This window comes from Haematobia irritans, chromosome 3, assembly GCF_050003625.1.
Source record: "Haematobia irritans isolate KBUSLIRL chromosome 3, ASM5000362v1, whole genome shotgun sequence".
In the NCBI taxonomy this organism is placed as follows: domain Eukaryota; kingdom Metazoa; phylum Arthropoda; class Insecta; order Diptera; family Muscidae; genus Haematobia; species Haematobia irritans.
Genome location: NC_134399.1, coordinates 53,203,428 through 53,223,861, shown reverse-complemented (window position 1 = coordinate 53,223,861; position 20,434 = coordinate 53,203,428). Strand labels below are relative to the sequence as shown.

At 31.7% G+C, this 20,434-nt stretch overlaps 1 protein-coding gene across 1 annotated transcript in view; it reads left to right on the top strand.

The window, feature by feature from the left end:
* Positions 1–9,032: 9,032 nt before the first annotated feature.
* The window catches only part of Tob (Transducer of ERBB2), a 99,537-nt gene continuing 88,135 nt past the window's right edge, over positions 9,033–20,434 (top strand). Inside the window, exons 1-2 of the mRNA XM_075302689.1 lie at positions 9,033–9,051; positions 9,508–9,734. The gene's annotated coding sequence lies outside the window, so the exon portion shown is untranslated. The remainder of the gene's footprint in view (positions 9,052–9,507; positions 9,735–20,434) is intronic.

The window sequence follows — 20,434 nt, the reverse complement described above, 5'->3', positions numbered from 1 at the left end:
CAAAAAACCAAGTATGCTAGAAAAATGTTAAGCTGGCTCTGGTTTTATCCAACTACATTCGCTCCCACACGAATGTATTTCACCCTGCTTATGTCTTATGTAAACACTGGGGTTTACGTTTTGTGTATAATTAAAAGAAAGCTTAAATGACTTAAAAGATTTACATACATTGCACCATCCCCCTCATGCCTATTTGGATTTAAACGATTAATTAAAATTTATTCTTTAAGATCTTTAGGAAATCCTCTACAGTAAGGAATTTTTATCTTTCTGCGTAAACTTTGTCAATATTGTAAAGCAAACAATGTCATCCAAATGCTTCAATATCAACACATCGTATTAAAGTGTAACAGTGCAACGGTATAATACAGAATTTTAATTTAAAGAAACCACTTGGAGTAAAGTCAGAATATTAACTAAATGGGTAGATATATCAAGTGAATCCTGCCATAATCAACATTACTGATTACATTGGTAATCTATATGAATATCTGTCCGTTGAAATCATGCTTAAGTATTCAAAATTGGTGGAATCGTCCATTTGTTTTACATCTGTAAGTAGGACAAGTTCATGGGCTATATATTTCCATATATGCATACAAAAATTAATTTCTTTTATTGGAAACGAATTTTTAGACCAAGGTAGTTGTCTTTTGTTATAAAAGCTGTCACACTCAAAAAAGTTTAATTTACTCTTATAATTGTTTGTGTACGTTAGTTAAATTAACTAAAAAACGGGACGAAATTATACACAAATGAAGCACAAAGAATTACTAAATTCGTACTTCTCACAATATAGTTCATAATTTCCTTAAATTTGTAAATTTTACTACAAATGCGTCCATCATGAACTTCGTATGTTACGTCACTAAAGACATTCTTGCAATTTTTTCCTTCAAACTATAAATTTTTCCTTAAAAATCCGAAAAAAAATTAATTATGTCTAATAAATGTTCTTGAACTTGTCGACAAAAATTTACTTATTTTTGTGATATCGGCGTGATGCCAGCGTTTGTAATACTGTTTAGTTAAAAATATTCAAAATTTTCTAAAATTAATCAAAAGTTTTCTTCCTGGTGGGTTCACTGTTTTTTCAGTGCACTAGGTGCCATACACAAAGACTTATTCGGTTATAAGGAGACAACTTTAACAATAAAAGAAAACTTCGTTGGTCCAAACTTTTGTTTCGGATGAAGTAACTAATTTTATGTGTGTAGTGAAGTCTCCATACAAACAGATTCCATGGTTTGACTTATAGAATTTCACTGAGCCGCAATTTAATCCAATTTACTTGAAATATGTATGATGTTGTGTATAATTCCGGGTAACCTCCAGAGTTTGGTTTAGGAAATTTATATTGGCGCAATGATACGTTACTGAATTTGAACAAAAAGTGAGTAAAATTTAGAATTAGTTCTTACATACCTAAAGGTTATATTTGGCGTTTGTAAGAAAGAGGTTATCTGACATTTGTAACTAAATTAGTTTGTTTTTTTACGTGAAGTTTCTTTGAATCATATTTTGTATGCCCAACAATCTAGTCTACAAATAGAATTTCCTCATTGTATACGTTACTTGTGCTTTGAAAGCTATAGTGGTATTTGTGTGTTGATGGCAATAAGAGCTACGTGGTCCAATGGATAGTGCTTTTGTTTACAAAACGTATATGGTTCGATTCTCCCTCGGGACAAAAGGCGAAATTTGTAAAATCGAAGTACGTTCTCTTACAAACAAACATTTTTACAGCAAAATGCGATGTTCGTTTGTCTTAAATATCGTTTGGGAGGAAAGAATTATTTTTTTTTATTTAACACAAATATATCCCCAAAGTAATCTTCCCTGGCACCACTTGAACGTTGAAAATATAAGCTTTATCGGGTTTCTATTAGCTAGGTTAAGTTTGAAACACCTCTTCATCCACCTTGGCTGAACGGATTCCATTTTCTTTATGGAATATCCACACGAACCCTTGATTTGATTAAACATTAAGAAAATGTGATACCGCCAACGCATTCACTATACTGGGAGTACTGATCTATTAATAAGAAATGTCGTAACAAAGAATCTTTAAAAAAGAGAGGACCATGAGATTCGGGATATTGTCTCAAATATGATGGTGTATCACTTCCTGTACTAATTAGTACAAGTAGTCAAAAACTATTATGTTTGAGATATTTTACCTGATCAGAATTATGAAATAATAAAAAACTTCAACAGGACCACCGATCGGTGGATATTAAAAAAAATTCGTTGACCTAATTTTAATAATATTTGTTTGTGTATACAAAAAACTCATTAGTCCATTTAGTCGAGAAATGGATTGTAGACATTCATATCCTCCTCATGGAGGAGTTTTGCAAGGACGTTTTAATCAGAAATATTTGCAGCACAATTTTTATTATCGAAATGTGTATAGCATAACATACACACATTTCGATATTTCGTATATGTGTTGTCGGTCAGGGAGTCATTATGGTAGAATGGTTCAAAGCCGGTCCATCATTCTGTAGGTTGTTCACTAATTATTAGATTGACATAAAATACAAAATAAAAATTATAAAATACCAGAATTTTTTTGTTTAAAAAAATGCGGAACATATTGATTCCTATGCTTGACCATAGCTTAAATCTTACCTTGGAAATTCGACAACTACTTACATAAAATAAGTAATATCAGCTAACAATACATGAAATCTAAATTAATGCCAGCATATGTTCTTGGAAAATCCATCAAAGTAAGTAATCGACTTGTCGAACAAATACTTACCTTCGTCAATCACACACGGAATCATTTATCATAACCCTACTCGAAATATTTTCACCTCTCAATAACATATTCAGTTTGATGAGTAAAGGAGGTAAATTGGATGCTGTTCTCAATTGAACTCCAAAGTAATTTGGCCTTCTACATCATCTCACCGTAAGAACCCGAAAAGTGCTTCATATCATGCTAAAGAACCCAACGACCACTCACACTGTCTATAAAACAAACAAAACCGAACTCGTACATCCACAAAATCAAGCAAAAACGACCCAATGTGATTAATGACATCTCATCCAAGTCCCCTTCCTTGAAGTTGAACTTGGAAGAATTAATGTCCAAATAAAATATGCACACCTGTCGAGTGATTGGGGGAGAAGTCAAACATATATTCGCAAGCTCATCCTTGCATTGCCTAAAAGAGGCGACTCAATGACTTGCTATGTCAAAGAATGATTTGGCAGATGCCAATCATGAGTGTGACCTTCAAAACACCTTGCGTTGGATTGTTTGTTTGTTTTATGAATTTTTTTTATGAATAACTCCCTCCGAAATGTATACCTCATTTGCATGGCATTGTCAGCTATCACTCCTTCACACAAGCCGAAAACAATGGGACTTTTTATGCTTAAAGCGCCAACAGGGACCAACAGATGGTCATTCGGCTTCAAAACCCCAGGCATCAATCGTGAAAGGAATTGAAAAAGTTTTGATATTTATAACCCTCATTCCAAGTCTAAATGGAGTGTTGCTTCATTCGCAGATGCTTTGGAACGGAATACCTAAACATTTTATGAATTACTGCTTTGGGAATAGGAAATGAATATATTAAAAAATATAATGTACATATTGTGCTCCAATGTCAATGATCAATGGGCAGGCCACCAAACAATTCTCGCATTGCATGAAAGTGGCTTGGAAGAAACCCGGATAAATTTTCCATATATCTACAAGCAGATTACAAACATGAAAACTAAGAAGTATTAAAATGGTCAATTTAATAAAAATTGTTTAAGAAGGGTATAATTGAATAGGAGATTTGGGAGGAGATCCTTTCCAAAAAATTAAAGGCAATAATTACTTTGGGGCTCAATACTTTTGGACATTCAGGGAAATGTGGGCAAGGATGATAAGTAATTATTTCAGCTTCAGTTGTGCCCTCTTTCCTAGAGTCATGTTCTATATCAAGGATATGAGGGCATATTTTGGTTCCTGTTGTATATAGGATTTCTGACATAATTTTGGACCCGTCGATTAAAATTGTTTCCTTCACAAACTTTGAATGACTTAGTTTCGGCGGAAAGAATTTTGTTTCCTTCAAGTACACGCAGAGAAGGAATATGATCACCACTAAAACAGCAAATCATTTAAAATAAATACATACTTATTTGTAAAACTACAAAACGATATTATGTTTACGACAACAACATTAATAACAAATCCACCCCCAAAAATAATGAATGAAAAACACAAACAAAAATAACAACTACATAAGCATTGAATTATCATTTTATTGCAATGAATTATCATTTTAATATTTTAAAGTAAATGATAATAACGAGAGATAGTAGATAGCAGCAACAACATAATTAGTAATGCCTCTCTTTAAATATCTCAAACGCACACAGTTATGAGCAAAGGTTTTTACGAAAATAAACGAAATGAAAATCTCACTGATTTGTAACTCGTTCATGTTACAAGAATCAAGCTTTCTTTTTCTTTCGCGTTGTTGTTTATATCACACACGCATTTGTTTTTGTCGTCACTGTAGTAATTTCTGTCGTCGTCGCTTCTAACATATAGTCATGACTTGTTTGGTTGTGTTGCCGTTTAATTTTGAGGACTTGCAGCATTTAGGTGTATTTGGCCCAAAAAAGTTTACGGCAAATGCTCTAAGCACATATCTTGGTACTCTACAAGAAGCATCGAGAGATATGTATGAGAACAGTAAAACGCAACATGGATATGTCTATTCATAGTAGACTCCAAATGGAATAAATCTATTTATGCGGTGCCATATAATGTTCCCAATTGTACAAAGTGTTTACGGGTTTGCTAAGTGCTCTCATACGTACCACCTGCTTCATCCGTTCTGCTTCACCCACAACCTATCTCTCTAATACCTACAGCATTTCAGTGTTACCAAGTCACTTAATAAAAATCCAATATTGGATTATCAATTTCACATATCGAACGCGAACTATTGGCGGAGCTAGGAAATTAATTAATAAAATTATACGAAACTAATTTTAGCATAATGTGTGAATTAGATTGTATTTAGGTGAGCATAGAAAGGGGATAAGAATCTTATGACTTGAACAGGGAATGATCCACAGTACCAATTCAAAAAGTTGATTTTCTTCTTGGAATTAAAATCCATTTCTTTCCTTCAAACTATGAAGTTTACTTTAATAAGTTAAAAAAATTAATTATGTCCAACAAAATTTCTAGAATTAGTCGAAAAATATTTACTTATTTTTGTGATATTGACTTTTGTAATACGTTTGTAGTAAAAAATTATTCATAAAAAATTTAGCCTTCATTTTCGAACTCAGCAGATGAAAAAACATAAGAAAAGTCACCTCTTATCTAAAGTACACATTCTGTGTAAACTAGTGAAATTTTCAAAGCAACTTTAAGAGTGCTCCACATTAAAATTGCTAGACCTTCGCCCTTTACATACCCAGCAAAAACTCTCATTACCCGGTAATCCTGTAGGTAAGCCTATTTTAAAATTAATAACCACTTATTAATTGGCATCGCTTCGGATTACATTTATATACGCATGTCCTAGAAGGAAAGTACTTCTCCCCAGGCATACTTTCGGCCATAAAATAAGTAGTGGATTTAAAGCATATAATCACCTAATATGTAATGACTTATTCGTGGATACACCAAAGCTTGCAAAATAGCCACTTATTGTCTCAGGCAACCAAATCTCAAAAATATTGATTTCTATCGCCGATTACAATGGATCAAAATATGGCGAATGATGCTGTAATAGGAGAACTACTTGAATAGAAAAGAATGTATAAATAAACAAAAAATCTAATAAATAATCTAAATTACACGCAAATTAATTTCACACTTAAAATAGAAATAAATGTAGGTTGTTTAAGGGAGTTGGATTCGTGAATTACGTTATAATATATCCAATAGCCAATTCACATAAGGTTCGAAATCGACTAAAAGTGGATTTTAAGTCTCTTTTTTATAAGGCAAATGGTATTTGAAATTTAGTTTAAGCGCATTTTGGAAGTGTAATGTTAATGAGGTATAAGAAAGCATTTATTTAAAACATAATATGATAATGTCATTAAACACAATTATTATGAAATATTTGTGATAAAAATTTCTTAACGGAAAAATTTTCAGAATTACCGTTACATTACATATTCTTATTGATTTTTTATGTAAGTGCTCGATTATGTGAATAATTATACCTAATGGTACCATCATTTATTCTATTTTATTAATTCTTTAACTACAACTGCCTAAAAATTTGAGAATAACAATTCGAAAATTACCGAGAAGTATTTATTTTTGTCATTACAAGTTAGTCATTATAACTCGCCGCAATGTAATACAACGCGTAATGACAGCTTTACTCCTGGTAATGTCAATTGTAATGAGATGTGGTTACCTAGTTTTTGCTGGGTAAAGATGAGTCTTTCGAAAGCAATTTCGTTTCTAAATTTATTGCGGAATAGTTTATAATATCGAAACATTCCTATTTTAAACTTCGATTGTTAGCTTCAATAAAACTCAGTATTTTATCTCAATACGTTAATTTCCAAAGACTATATGACTTTTCCGTTAATTTAAAATTTTGAATTTATTAACGTTCGTTTTTTATTTTCTTTAAATGTACATTTATTTGTAACATATATTTCATTTTATTCATTCAATTTTATTGAAGTACGATACGTTCAGTTATCATTTTCATTGTATCTCATCGATAAAAATTGTTTCGCTTCTTCTCACGAATGCTTAATGAAGTCATTCCAGGAGAAACCGCCAAGAGAGAAAGAATAAAGTAAGATCAACCTTTGTACTTTTTATTACATAATCATATCGATTTACTTCATTTTATATTTTCAATTTAGATAATAATAGTTAAACAACTTTGTCAAACTACAACACTTACTTTGTAACTGAATTAAAAGTCAAAGGGTAAAAGTTATCGAGGACAACGTTTGCGTTTTATTATAATTCTTTATTCGAAAGGTTAAGTTTGGAAACTTAAGTTACATTCGTACACCCTCAAAAAAAAATCGCTTCTCTAACATATGTTCCAAACATATTTTGCAGGAAGCATATATATTATTGGATACTGCCGAAACATTAATATGTTTGTTTTATGTAAACATATTGTATGTTTGGAAGCATTTTGAGCCCAAAAATATTATATGCTTGGAAGAATTCTCCCCAAAGAAGATTGTGCTCATTCCCTCACATAACTTTCATTTCTACGAATTTTTTTAGTTCTTGGCACCTTTTTCTATAATACAAATAATGTTGAAGGAATTATTCAATTTTATAAATTTTTTAAATTTTACCATTCTCCTGGACGGAGAATCCAACCGAGGACCATACAGTTTGTAAGCCATCACACTATCCACTGGGCTACGTAGCTGTTATGACCATCAATAGACAATTATCGTTATAAGTTATATTTATGTAGAATAGTCTGCAGCGCCCACGAGCCGACGCAAACAAAACATTATTTAACAGAAACATACATTTGTTTGCCACGTGGAGCAATGGTTAGCACGTCTGCCTTTCATGCAAAGGGTCGTGGGTTCAATCCCTGCTCCGACCGTACACCAATTTTTTTTTTAATTTACACATTTATATATATACTATATTAAATTTTTATAATGAATGCTCTCAAGGCGAAAGCACAGGCTGTTTTATTTTTTTTTTTTTCAAATGACTATTCTCTTTACTCCGAATACTCATTCTAATATTCAAATTAAATAATATTTAGACTTAAGCATATCAAATTTTTGGACTTGTCATAAAACAGTTTTCCGAAACAACATACAAGCGGTTGCACACAAGTTGTTCTCTTTTGATTCTCTCGCTGTGTTATGTTGATATCTTGCGTCAACCCTCCTGGTTTCCATCACTATTTCTTTCTCTATACTATCTCTCTGTCGCTCTCTGAATAAAATATCACAACATATATATGTTTACTCGAAATTTGTAAATGTATATATGTTTACATTCACACATATTATTTTTATGAAACATTCATGCCCCAAACATAATATATTCTAACATACTAATATATGTGTCCCAAACATTTAGAGTTAGTTTAGGAACATTACATGTTTGCACTTAAATATATTGTGTTTAAAAATTGTGCCCGAAACACATTTTGTTTATATCGGAACATATGAAAAACATATTTTTCTAACAGTGTAACAGTACTATTTAAATTAGTACTAAAATAATAAAGTACAAACAGCTTTTATGAAAGACACTACAATCTTTGTTTTAATGCGGTAGCATAGACCATTTATGTTATTGTAGGACATATACTATCGACCGTCAGAGAATGCCTATGGTTTCAATTGACAAATTTTCATTTTTCACAAAAATTCCCTTATGGTAGACACACATATACCTTATTGGCAACCCTGCTTGACGTATACTCAATGCAACTCATCTACGTAACACATGCTCAGCAGCTAGCCAAAAAATCAGTCAGTCAGTTGGTCATGAGCTCTAACAAACACATAGACTTTATGACTGGCCTTTTTCGTCCACAGTTGCGAGGGGGCGAGAAGAGAAAATATACGAGAGTATATGCACATATGTACTTCTATACTAGTGGGATGAATGTTAACAACAACAACAAAAGCTTTTAACAGAATATGTAGGTTTTTTTCTAACGCCATCGTTATTACTGTAGAATTTCATTTTGGTAGTGTTGTTGTTCTTTTTCTTTCTCTCCGCTGTTATTTTTTCTGTTATGGGCCCTTGGTTTTGTTATTGTTTTCGTCAATTTTCATTTTCTCATGCAACGTAGGAATCATCACCATCTCAGTTTGCCAAACACACTCATCACTCAGCCAGTCGGCCCAAAACCCCCACAACCCCAAACCGTACTCACTACAAACAAACCGACAGCAACGACGTCGTCGTCTACTACGAAGACTAACGATGAGAAGAGCACATAATTATTGCTCTACTTATCGTTTGAAATAGGCAGGCCCAATATTCTGTTGTCGTCTGTCGTAGTTAACAGTTGTCGTGCTACGTTGTGCAGCTCATCATCGTCGGTACGGTGAAGAGTGTTTTGTTTTGTGTTGTTTTTCTACGGTTCTGAACATACACAAGCACACACTTAAAAGCAACCAACATACACAAGAAAATTAAAAATCTAAAATTAAATTGAAAACAAGAAAGCCAGGCAAAAAATAAGAGTATCCTCTTCACAGCGCCCACGAAAAGAATACAAAAGTCAGCTGTTCAAATGTTCACAGATCTGTATATTTGAGTTTTCTTGGGATAGCCCAAAAATTAATGTTATTTAGTTATAAATCATTTTGTATTAAAGGAAATTTACACAACAAGAAAAAAAGGATATAATATTGAACGAATCTGAGTTTCCTTCTAAATAAACGAAAAACACAAAATGATTTGTGAGTGTATGTATGTGTGTTTGTACTTGAAGTAACTTAAAGTGAAAGGAGAACTTTTATTTTACCAAAGAGTGAATTTCATTATTTTCTTAGCAAGTGCATCCCCTGAAAATATATTAAAGTGTTAAAACACATCCCCAACAACATCCTACAACAAGTAAAGAAAATATCCATATTTACCAAACAACAACAAAAATTTATAATTACAACAACAAATAGAAACTACAGTGGAAATAAAATTACTCATACGTTTGGTGGTCCTGTGGATACTGTTTGCTGATAAGCGCTCTGGAGAAGAACAATACAGAGAAACAACAAAGGTTCGTGTCTTAAAATTCTGACCTTTCCTCTTAACCCTCCTGCCTTCTTATGAAATAGTTTTTTTTTTCTTGTATTTCCACTGACATGGTCTCATTTGTTGGCCCCATTTAGTAATGGAAATATTTTACGAACAAAAAATATTACGTAAATTTTTTGTAGGTTTTTGTTTGTTTTCGTCTCTAGTGAAAGAAGCCAGAGAGGCGACAACAAATTGACTACTCGGCCAGATGTATTGCGGTGCAAAAACTGCTTACATGAAAAAATAAATATTTCAATTAATTTTCAACAACAACGAAGAAAGCCAAGTATACGGGGAAACAAAAAAATTTTGTATTCTTCTGTGTAATTACATAATTTATTGAAAAGTGCTTACTCGATAGATATATGTGTTTGTTTTTTCATTCTTTTCTAGGGAATTATTTAAAGGCAAACAAGAACAGAAACAATTTAAACAAAAAATCAGAACAATATCGCAAAGCAAAAAGTTTTGAAAACAATGCAATTTTTTGTCAACAATGTGATATGTATTTAAAATTGTTCAATACTAGTGTTTTACATGGCTTGAATAGAAAAGCTATTTTTGTTGCTTTTTTTCTTTCTTTAAATTAAGTGTTGTGTAATTTTCCTTATATTAAATGTCAAAAGATGCGATTTAATTGCTTGTGAACTTTAAGTGAACCTCTGGAGATTTTCCTCTACGATTTAAAGGTCAGTGCAAATTATTGAGGGTCAAAGTAGTGTAACGTGACCTTTGAGGCAAAACGTTCATACAAATGCGTTTTTATCAATATATAGATGTGTGTGTGTGTGTGTTTATCAAAATATTTGAGGGTCAAGGTTTTTGGATGTGCGTGCATAGTCAGTTGTAAAATTAAAACTATAGTCGATTTATAAAATGGAAAATAATTTGATGGTTCCAAAAGCATAGAAAATAGAAATTCTACACAACATCTACACAATATCTAGTTCTTCATTGAAATGTCAATGTTATCTATTTTTTAATTAAAATTTTAATTTAATCAAATTGATTTTTTTACATTTTTGGATTTGTTTTCTTTTTTGTGTTTTCTTAAATAGAAATTTCAAATTAACCAAATATACACATACAGGGTTTTTTTAACAAACACGCTTTTATTTCTTACGGCACATCTTAACACTTTTCGGATATTATATTTTTAAAGAAAATTTCTTTATTTCAAAATCATTGGATAGCCATCTCATGCAATGACTTTTCCAGTTATGTTTTTGTTTTTCCCTTAAAATAAGATAATATTGCAGTAATCTAAAATTGTAAATGCACTGAGGCTTCAATAGAAATAGAAATGCATTTCTCAGATATAAAGTTTTTTTTTCCTTGTCCAAAAGTCGGTAAACTTTTCAATGAAGACACTTAATATTTATAATCCCCCATGTTCCGATATTCGGAATCGTAAATCGCAATAATTTATTTGTCATAAAACGAACAAATCGAGATACTCATAGACTTCAATCCAATTTAAATTTGCAGTTCTCATTAAAGAGAACTATATTGCCAAATTATAAGTTTATACACGCAAAAAAATAATTCTTTCCTCCCAAACGAAATTTTAGACAAACAAAGTTCGTTTCTCATTTGCTTTTCGCTGTAAGGAAGTGTATTTGGAAGAAAAGTATATAATTTTTGTGATAAACGTTTATTCTTTTCCAGGATGTAAAAACAATTTCATAAAGAAAACTCCAAAAAAAAACATTGTTTTCTTGCTAATTGCATTTTCCCTCACATCTTTCTCACATCCACGAGTTTTTTAGTTCTTAACACATTTTCCTGTAATACCAACAATGTAGAAGAAATTATACGATTTTATAAATTTTTAAAATTTGTTTACCTTTCGCCTGGACGGAGAATCGAACCGCGGACCATGCACTTTGTAAGCCAACACACTAACCACTGAACTATGTACCTGTTGTGGTCATCAATAGATAAATATCCATATAAGTTATATTTATATAGCATAGCTTGCGGTGCCCACGACCCGAATAAACAAAGTTTATTTAACAGAAACAAACATTTAGTTTGGCACCGTGGAGCAGTGGTAGCTACGTCCGACTCTCATGCCAAGGGTCGTGGGTTCGATCCCTGCTTCGACCAAAGTTTTTTTTTTGTTTTTTTTTTTACATATATTCCAGATATGTTCGGAAGATTCCGAAAAAAATTTTCAACATTACATTGTAGTATGTTAAATTTTGAACTGTAAAATGTGTCTTATTAAAGACCTAAAGTCAGAAAAGAATAGTGTTTGATATAAACGAAGTGGACTGTGTTGTTGTTTCAAAAATAACTTTTTTTATTGAAAAAATAAAAATTTTGTAACAAACGAATTTTTTTGGTGATAAAAGTTTAAAATTTTCGAAGCATTTCAAAAAACTCTAACAAAAGAAAAACGTTTTCGGTACACGTTTTCCAAACGTTTTTTTTTCTTTGCGTGTATATTTTTGGATTAATCTTTAGTTGCACAGCGAATGACTACACCCTCAAAAAAAATTGGCTCTGTAACATATACTCCCAAACATATTCTGCTTCAAGTATATATATGTTCACAATTTGTTCAAACAAAAAAATGTTTGTATTGTGCCCCAATACAATATCTAAACATTACATATTCTTGCACAACTTTTATTATGAAGGTTGCTTCAAGTTTAGAATTTAGCTATTGAATAGTGGAAGTGAGAAATGTTCTATAAATGTTGTAATGTAATCACTGACAATGTTTTTCTAAAACTTCATCATTTTTAATCATTCACTAATCTACGAAAAATAGAAAATAAATATATATTTTTATTCTCTCACTCTCTCTGACGTTTCTAAACAAATATATGTTTATACGAAATTTTTTAAATTATTATATGTTTGCATCCAGAAATATTATATTTAAGAAAATTTAAAGTCCCAAACATAATATCTTCTAATATATTAACATCTATGTCCCAAACATGTTATACTAGTTTATGAACATTATATGCTTGCGCTAAAAAAAATATGCTAAAAATGTGAGTTCGAAACATATAATTTTTACACATAAACATGTTAAAAACAGTCTTTTTCGTCCGTGTAGATACAATTTTAAAAATTTTTAATTAATATGCAAATTGGCTCTAATATGCCAGCAGTTCACCTACGTAAAACCTTTGAAGTTTTACTTCCTTCCAGTTTCTGCAGAAATTTGTGAAAAGTTAATTATGTGTGAGTGTCGACCATTACGTTTACTGCACTATCAAGTTATTCATAGTAATTTTGACTTTGTCTCTCCCAAAGAAATATTTTTTTTTAACTCGTTCATAATTTTATGAACATTCCTAAGAGTTGAAACTTCTTCGTATCATCATGATCATCATATCATCATTTTTTGATATTATCGAATTCGCTATCTAGCTGAAGCGATATAAACACTGTTATTTCGTATTTGCAGCAAAAATAACATAAAAATAGCTGCAAAAACATTTTGTTTATTTAGTTTACTCAGAACCCCGAAAAATTTAATCAAAATAACAATCTTCGCGATAACCGTTTTCGACACGCACGGTCTGGAAACTATATCCCAATTATCTTCTGTCGTAACTGATCGTGTTCTAATTTCGCATAAAATATGTTCTTAAATAGTTTCCATGTGCACGCAAAGAAAACAAAACGTTTGTTAAACGTGTACCGAAAACGTTTTTCTTTTGTTAGAGTTTTTTGAATTTCTTCGAAAATTTTGAACTTTTATCACCAAAAAAATTCGTTTGTCACAAAATTTTGATTTTTTCAATAAAAAAAATATTTTTGAAACAACAACACAGTCCATTTCGTTTATATCAAGCACTGTTTTTTTCTGACTTTCAGTCTTTAATCAGACACATTTTACAGTTTCATAGTAAAAATTTATTATAGTAGTATGTAATGTTGAACACCTTGTCGGAATCTTCCGAACATATGTGGAATATATGTAAAAAAAAAATTTTGGTGTTCGGTCGAAGCCGGGATCGAACCCAGGACCCTTGATATGCAAGGCGGACGTAGCAGACACTGCTCCACGGTGCCCAACTAAATGTATGTTTCTGTTAAATAAAGTTTGTTTAATCGGTTCGTGGATAATTTTCTATTGATGACAATACAGCTACATAGCTCAGTCGATAGTGTGTTGGCTTACAAATTGTGAAAGGTGAAAGGTAAAATTAAAAAAAAAAACAAGTAAGGAAAGTCTAAAGTCGGGCGGGGCCGACTATATAATACCCTGCACCACTTTGTAGATCTAAATTTTCGATACCATATCACATACGTCAAATGTGTTGGGGGCTATATAATGGTTTGTCCCAAATACATACATTTAAATATCACTCGATCTGGACAGAATTTGATAGACTTCTACAAAATCTATAAACTCAAAATTTAAGTCGGCTAATGCACTAGGGTGGAACACAAGTAAAAAACTATGGCAAACATTTAAATCTGAAGCAATTTTAAGGAAACTTCGCAAAAGTTTATTTATGATTTATCGCTCGATATATATGGTTTAGAAGTTTAGGAAAATTAGAGTCATTTTTACAACTTTTCGACTAAGCAGTGGCGATTTTACAAGGAAAATGTTGGTATTTTGACCATTTTTGTTGAAATCAGAAAAACATATATACGGGAGTTATATCTAAATCTGAACCGATTTCAACCAAATTTGGCACGCATAGGTACAATGCTAATTCTACTCCCTGTGCAAAATTTCAACTAAATCGGAGCAAAAAATTGGCCTCTGTGGTCATATGAGTGTAAATCGGGCAAAAGCTATATATGGGAGCTATATCTAAATCTTTACGAAACTATCAATTGTACTCCTAGTGCAAAATTTCAACCAAATTGGGGTAAAACTCTGGCTTCTGAGACCGTATTAGTCCATATCGGGCGAAAGATATATATCGGAGCTATATCTAAATCTGAACCGATTTCAATAAAATTTGGCACACTTGACTATAGTACTAATTGTTCTTCTTGTGCAAAATTTTAAGCAAATTAGGGTAAAACTCTGGCTTCTGGGGCCATATAAGTCCATATCGGGCGAAATATATATATGGGAGCTATATCTAAATCTGAACCGATTTCTTCCAAAATCAATAGGGTTCTATTCTGAGCCAAAATACATACTTGTGCCAAATTTGAAGTCGATTGGACTAAAACTGCGACCGAGACGTTGATTACAAAAATGTGTTCACGGACAGACGCTAAGACGGACAGACGGACATGGCTATATCGACTCAGGAGCCCATCCTGAGCATTTTTGCCAAAGACACCGTGTGTCTATCTCGTCTCCTTCTGGGTGTTGCAAACATATGCACTAACTTATAATACCCTGTTCCACAGTGTGGCGCAGGGTATAAAAATTATAAAATCAAAAAATTTCTTCTCATTGTTTGTATTACAAAAAAAAGCCTTGTGGGAGTGAAAAATATGTGAGGGAAAGTGCAATTAGCCAGAAAAGATTGTTTTTTGAGTTAGTCTTCATGAATTTTTTACATCCTGGAAACGAATAAACGTTTATCACAAAAAGTATGTATATACTTTACTTCCAAATAAACTTCCTTCAAGCAAATGAGAAACGAACTTTGTTTGTCTAAAATTCCCTTTGGGAGGAAAGAATTATTTTTTTTTGCGTGTGGTCATAATATTTTAACAAATTTGAAGACGATCGTTTAATTATCACATTTTACTAAAATCAAATACTTCTGATAATTTGGTTAATTTTTTAATGATAATTTGGATAACTTGGTTAATTTTGATCTTGTGTCCGAAAAATTTAGCTATACTAAATTTCATGAAGATTGGAAAAATTTTTTCCATAATGCTACTTATTCTCTTTTCACAATATTTGCAATATTATAAGATAAATATTTTGATAAAACGAAATTCAACATCCAACATAGAAAATTAATAAAACAACATCTCGCCAAATTAAAAAGAAATATATTTTTTTTAATCTATGAGGCTTTAAACATCGCATCCTCATATAGTATGGTAACATTAACAAAGAAATTTCCGGTTTCTATACAGAAAAACATTCACAAATAAGAAACGTATGTAACAAATTAAGTTTAAATTCTTTCTTTATTAGAACTATAGCATTTATATTCTTATCGACTTGAAATTTTAACTGGTTTTTAATACAATTATAAAGGGTTTAGAAAGTTCATTATAGCCATATTCAGATTTGTAGTTTGTAGTAGCAAAAACCGTTGATGTAAATAATTTGATCCTTGGTGTAGCTTCACCAGAGAATTTTTGTTTAAATTTTAGCCGAACATGAAGAGAAACCAGACTTTTTTTCAATGGTTTATACTTTTCCGGCGGCACAGAGTCATTGTAAAACATGATTTTTTTGAAAATTCGCCCTATTTTTATCGATATGTTTTGAACCACTTAACTTATCACATTCACGGCCATTTTCATGTAGCTCAGTTAGGCTTTAACTGCCAGTTAACAGAGAGAAAAATGGAAATATCTTTTCTCCGGTTAACTTTAACTGAAAAATTTTCAGCAGTTAAGTTTCTAACTGACATATGGAATATATACGCAAGATGACAGATATGTAGATATCACGGTTTAAAAGTTCGTTAGCTAACGTAACGGAGCTTCATGAAAATTGAGGTCAATCTAATTGTACAAGTTTGTTGATATTTGAGATATCCCGTCAAATATTCCATAAAAAATGTTTAACCTTCATTTTCGAATTCAGCAGATCAAGATACATAAGAAAAGTCATCTCTCATCAGATTTACTTGAAAAAAAAAATTACTTTGTAAACTAGTGTTATTGATGGTCTTATAAACTGGCATACCAACTATGATTTATATGAAGAAATACAAACATTATTCATTTAGAAAAATTCGCTAAGATACTAAAAATTCGCTAAGTAAAACAAAAGAACATGCAAACACACCAATTATGGTCCACTAACCTAACACACACATTGCACGCAAAGAAAAAAAAAACGTTTGGAAAACGTGTACCGAAAACGTTTTGCTTTTGTTAGAGTTTTTTGAATTGCTTCGAAAAGTATACAATTTGAACACCAAAAAAAATCGTTTGTTACAAAATTTTTATTTTTTCCATAAAAAAAGTTATTTTTGAACCAACAACACAGTCCATTTCGTTTACATCAAACACTGTTCTTTTCCGACTTTAGGTCTTTAATAACACACATTTTACAGTTCATAGTAAAAATTTAATATAGTAGAATGTAATGTTGAACATTTTTTCGGAATCTTCCGACCATATCTGGAATATATGTAAAAAAAAAAACTTTGGTCGAAGCAGATATCGAACCCACGACCCTTGGCATGCAAGTCGGACGTATGTTAGCAACCACTGCTCCACGGTGCCCAACTAAATGTATTTTTCTGTTAAATAAACTTTGTTTAATGGACTCGTGGGCTCCGCAAGCTATGATATATAAATATAACTTATATGGGTAATTGTCTATTGATGGCAATAACGGCTACATAGCTCAGTGGATAGTGTGTTGACTTACAAATTGCATGGTTCGCGGTTCGATTTTCCGTCCAGGCGAAAGGTAAAAAAAATTTTAAATTTATAAAATCGTATAATTTCTTCTACATTGTTTGTATTAAGAAACAGGTGCTAATAACTAAAAAACTTCGTGGAAGTGAGAAAGATGTGAGGGAAAATGCAATTAGCTAGAAAAATTTTGAGGTAGTCTTTATGAAATTGTTTTTACATCCTGGAAAAGAATAAACGTTTATCACAAAAAGTATATACTTTTCTTCGAAATACACTTCCTTTCAACGAAAAGCAATTGAGAAACGAACTTTGTTTGTCTAAAATTTCGTTTGGGAGGAAAGAATTATTTTTTTGCGTGTGCAAACGCATCACATTTGTATGCCATTAAAATCTCTTTAGGTTTTTAAAGATTTCAATATTGTCTCGCAATGTGAGTTGATTAACAAAGAGCCACCATACCACAGTTACATATCGAAGGACTTATATATTCATTGTAATTCCCAATACCATCTTCCTCTGACTTTGCTAAGCATTTCCAAACAAAAAAGGACACAACAATTCAATATTTCAAACTTTATGATATCCATCACAGTAAGCCAAGACTAAAAGAGAAAAGTACCGAAACTCAATAACGAACTGTCAATCAGAATTCCTTCCGGATTCATCAATCTAAAATTTCAATTGATACCAATCACATGGAAAAATCTTTGGCAAATGTTCAGTGACTGGTTTTCATGTTTCCTTTAGCCAAATTCAAATAATAGGCGGGCCTCATTTTGTAGTCTGGGGTAGGCAATTCCGACTGTATATTCAATATTGAACAGTTTAATATCCTGTTGGTCGTTTAATATCATCGGCGATAGGATATCCCGTATTTTATAACAGTCATTTTATTCTTTTTACTTGGGGATGGAAATGGAGTATTTGTTAAAATTTAAAAAAAAATTAAAACTTGACAAAATGTGTTTCGTATCTTTCCATTTTGGATACCATAAGAAGAGAATGAAAGGATTAATAACATATAAACTATAAACTAAAACTAGTTTATAGTTTATAACTAAAACAGAATAACTTTTTTGCAATAAAACTACACCCTCAAAAAATATCGCTTCTCTAATATATGTTCTAAACATATTTTGTAGGAAGCACATATATTATTGGATACTGCCGAAACATTAATATGTTTGTTTTATTATTATTATTATTTATTTATTTATTATGTCCTGCACAACAAGAACAATATCTTATAATTAAAGTGCAGGAAACGTATCCATGATGAGGTATTTTAAAATAAGTAAGGTATTTTAAAGTAAGAAAACGTAAAACTATAACAAATTGATATTATTATAGGGGTTTAACATAAAAAAATTAAATTACACAAAAGTACTAAATTAGAACTAACAATGTGATAGGAAAATTGAATGCAAAACAATGTAACATGAAAAACAATAAAGACAATTGGGAAAATAAAAATATAAAAACAAATTGATCGTAATTTTCTCCGAAAAAAAAATAAATAAATATCTTTGGCTATTCACTAACGAGAAACACTAAAAATTTTGAATAACGAAAACTTGAAATTTACAGCGCTGCTGGTTAGTTGTAAACTGTTTGGTAGTGAATTCCAGAGACGGGCATTATTTAAAAAAAAATGCCATACCGAGACTAAGCTCGTACGTCTAAAAGGTATAATTCTCCTTCCCCTGTTCGACCTAGCAAAAACCAACCTTTGATACAAGTATGAGGGACGTCCCGTATATATGATCTTGTGCAAAAACATCATAGTTCTAATAAATATTAATTCCTCAAGCGATACCCGAAACAATGCATCCCTGTATTCTGAAACCGAGTCATAGCGTCGCAAACCATAAACATATCGTATGATATTATTATAAAGCCTATTCAAATTAGACTTACTATTAGCATCACAATTCGAGAACAGTTCACATCCATAAAGCAGTCCCGGCATAATATATGACTTGACCAGAAGCGACCGAATAACCTGAGGGGTATATGATTGTGTAGCCCATAACGTACGCAGTTTCTGATAAGTTTGGTCAATAACAGCATTTATATGATTTTATCATTCCCTCACATAATTTTCACTTCCACGAAATTTTTTAGTTCTTGGCACCTTTTCTGTAATACAAAAAATGTTGAAGAAATTATTCAATTTTAGATTTTTTTTTAAATTTTACCTGAACGGAGGGAGAATCGAACCGAGGACCATACAGTTTGCAAGCCAACACACTATCCACTGGGCTACGTAGCTGTTATAGTCACCAGTAGACAATTATCGTTATAACTTACAGCATATCGTTATAACATATAGCATAGTTTGCAGCACCCACGAGCCCATGCAAACATAACATTATTTAACAGAAACATACATTTGTTGGCCACGTTGAGCAGTGGTTAGCATGTCTGCCTTGCATGCAAAGGGTCATGGGTTCAATCCCTGCTCCGACCGAACCAAGTTTTTATTATTTACACATTTATATTTATACTATATTAAATTTTTATAATGAAACTTCGAAATGTGGGTTATTAAAGATTTACAGTCAGAAACAGTGCTTGATATAATCGAAATTGACTGAGCTTTCGGATAAAATATTATTTTTTATTGCAAAAAAAAACAATTTTGTAACAAAAAAATGTTTTTGGTATAAAAGTTTGAAATTTTGGAAGGAATTCAAAAACTCTAACAAAAGAAGAACGTGTAGTCGAGTATAAACATACATAAACAATTTTATAATATACACATAAATTTATTTAGGCGTGAACAGTTTTTTACTAGCATTTAACACCATTTTAAGTGCATTTAAAACTTATCGTGTTTTGTACTTAATTTCATTTTCATACCCTCCACCATAGGATGGGGTATATTAACTTTGTCATTCCGTTTGTAACAGATCGAAATATTGCTCTAAGACCCCATAAAGTATATATATATTCTGGGTCGTGGTGAAATTCTGAGTCGATCTGAGCATGTCCGTCCGTCTGTCTGTTGAAATCACGCCAACTTCCGAACGAACCAAGCTATCGACTTGAAACTTGGCACAAGTAGTTGTTATTGATGTAGGTCGGATGGTATTGCAAATGGGCCATATCGGGCCACTTTTACGTATAGCCCCCATATAAACGGACCCCCAAATTTGGCTTGCCGATCCTCTTTGAGAA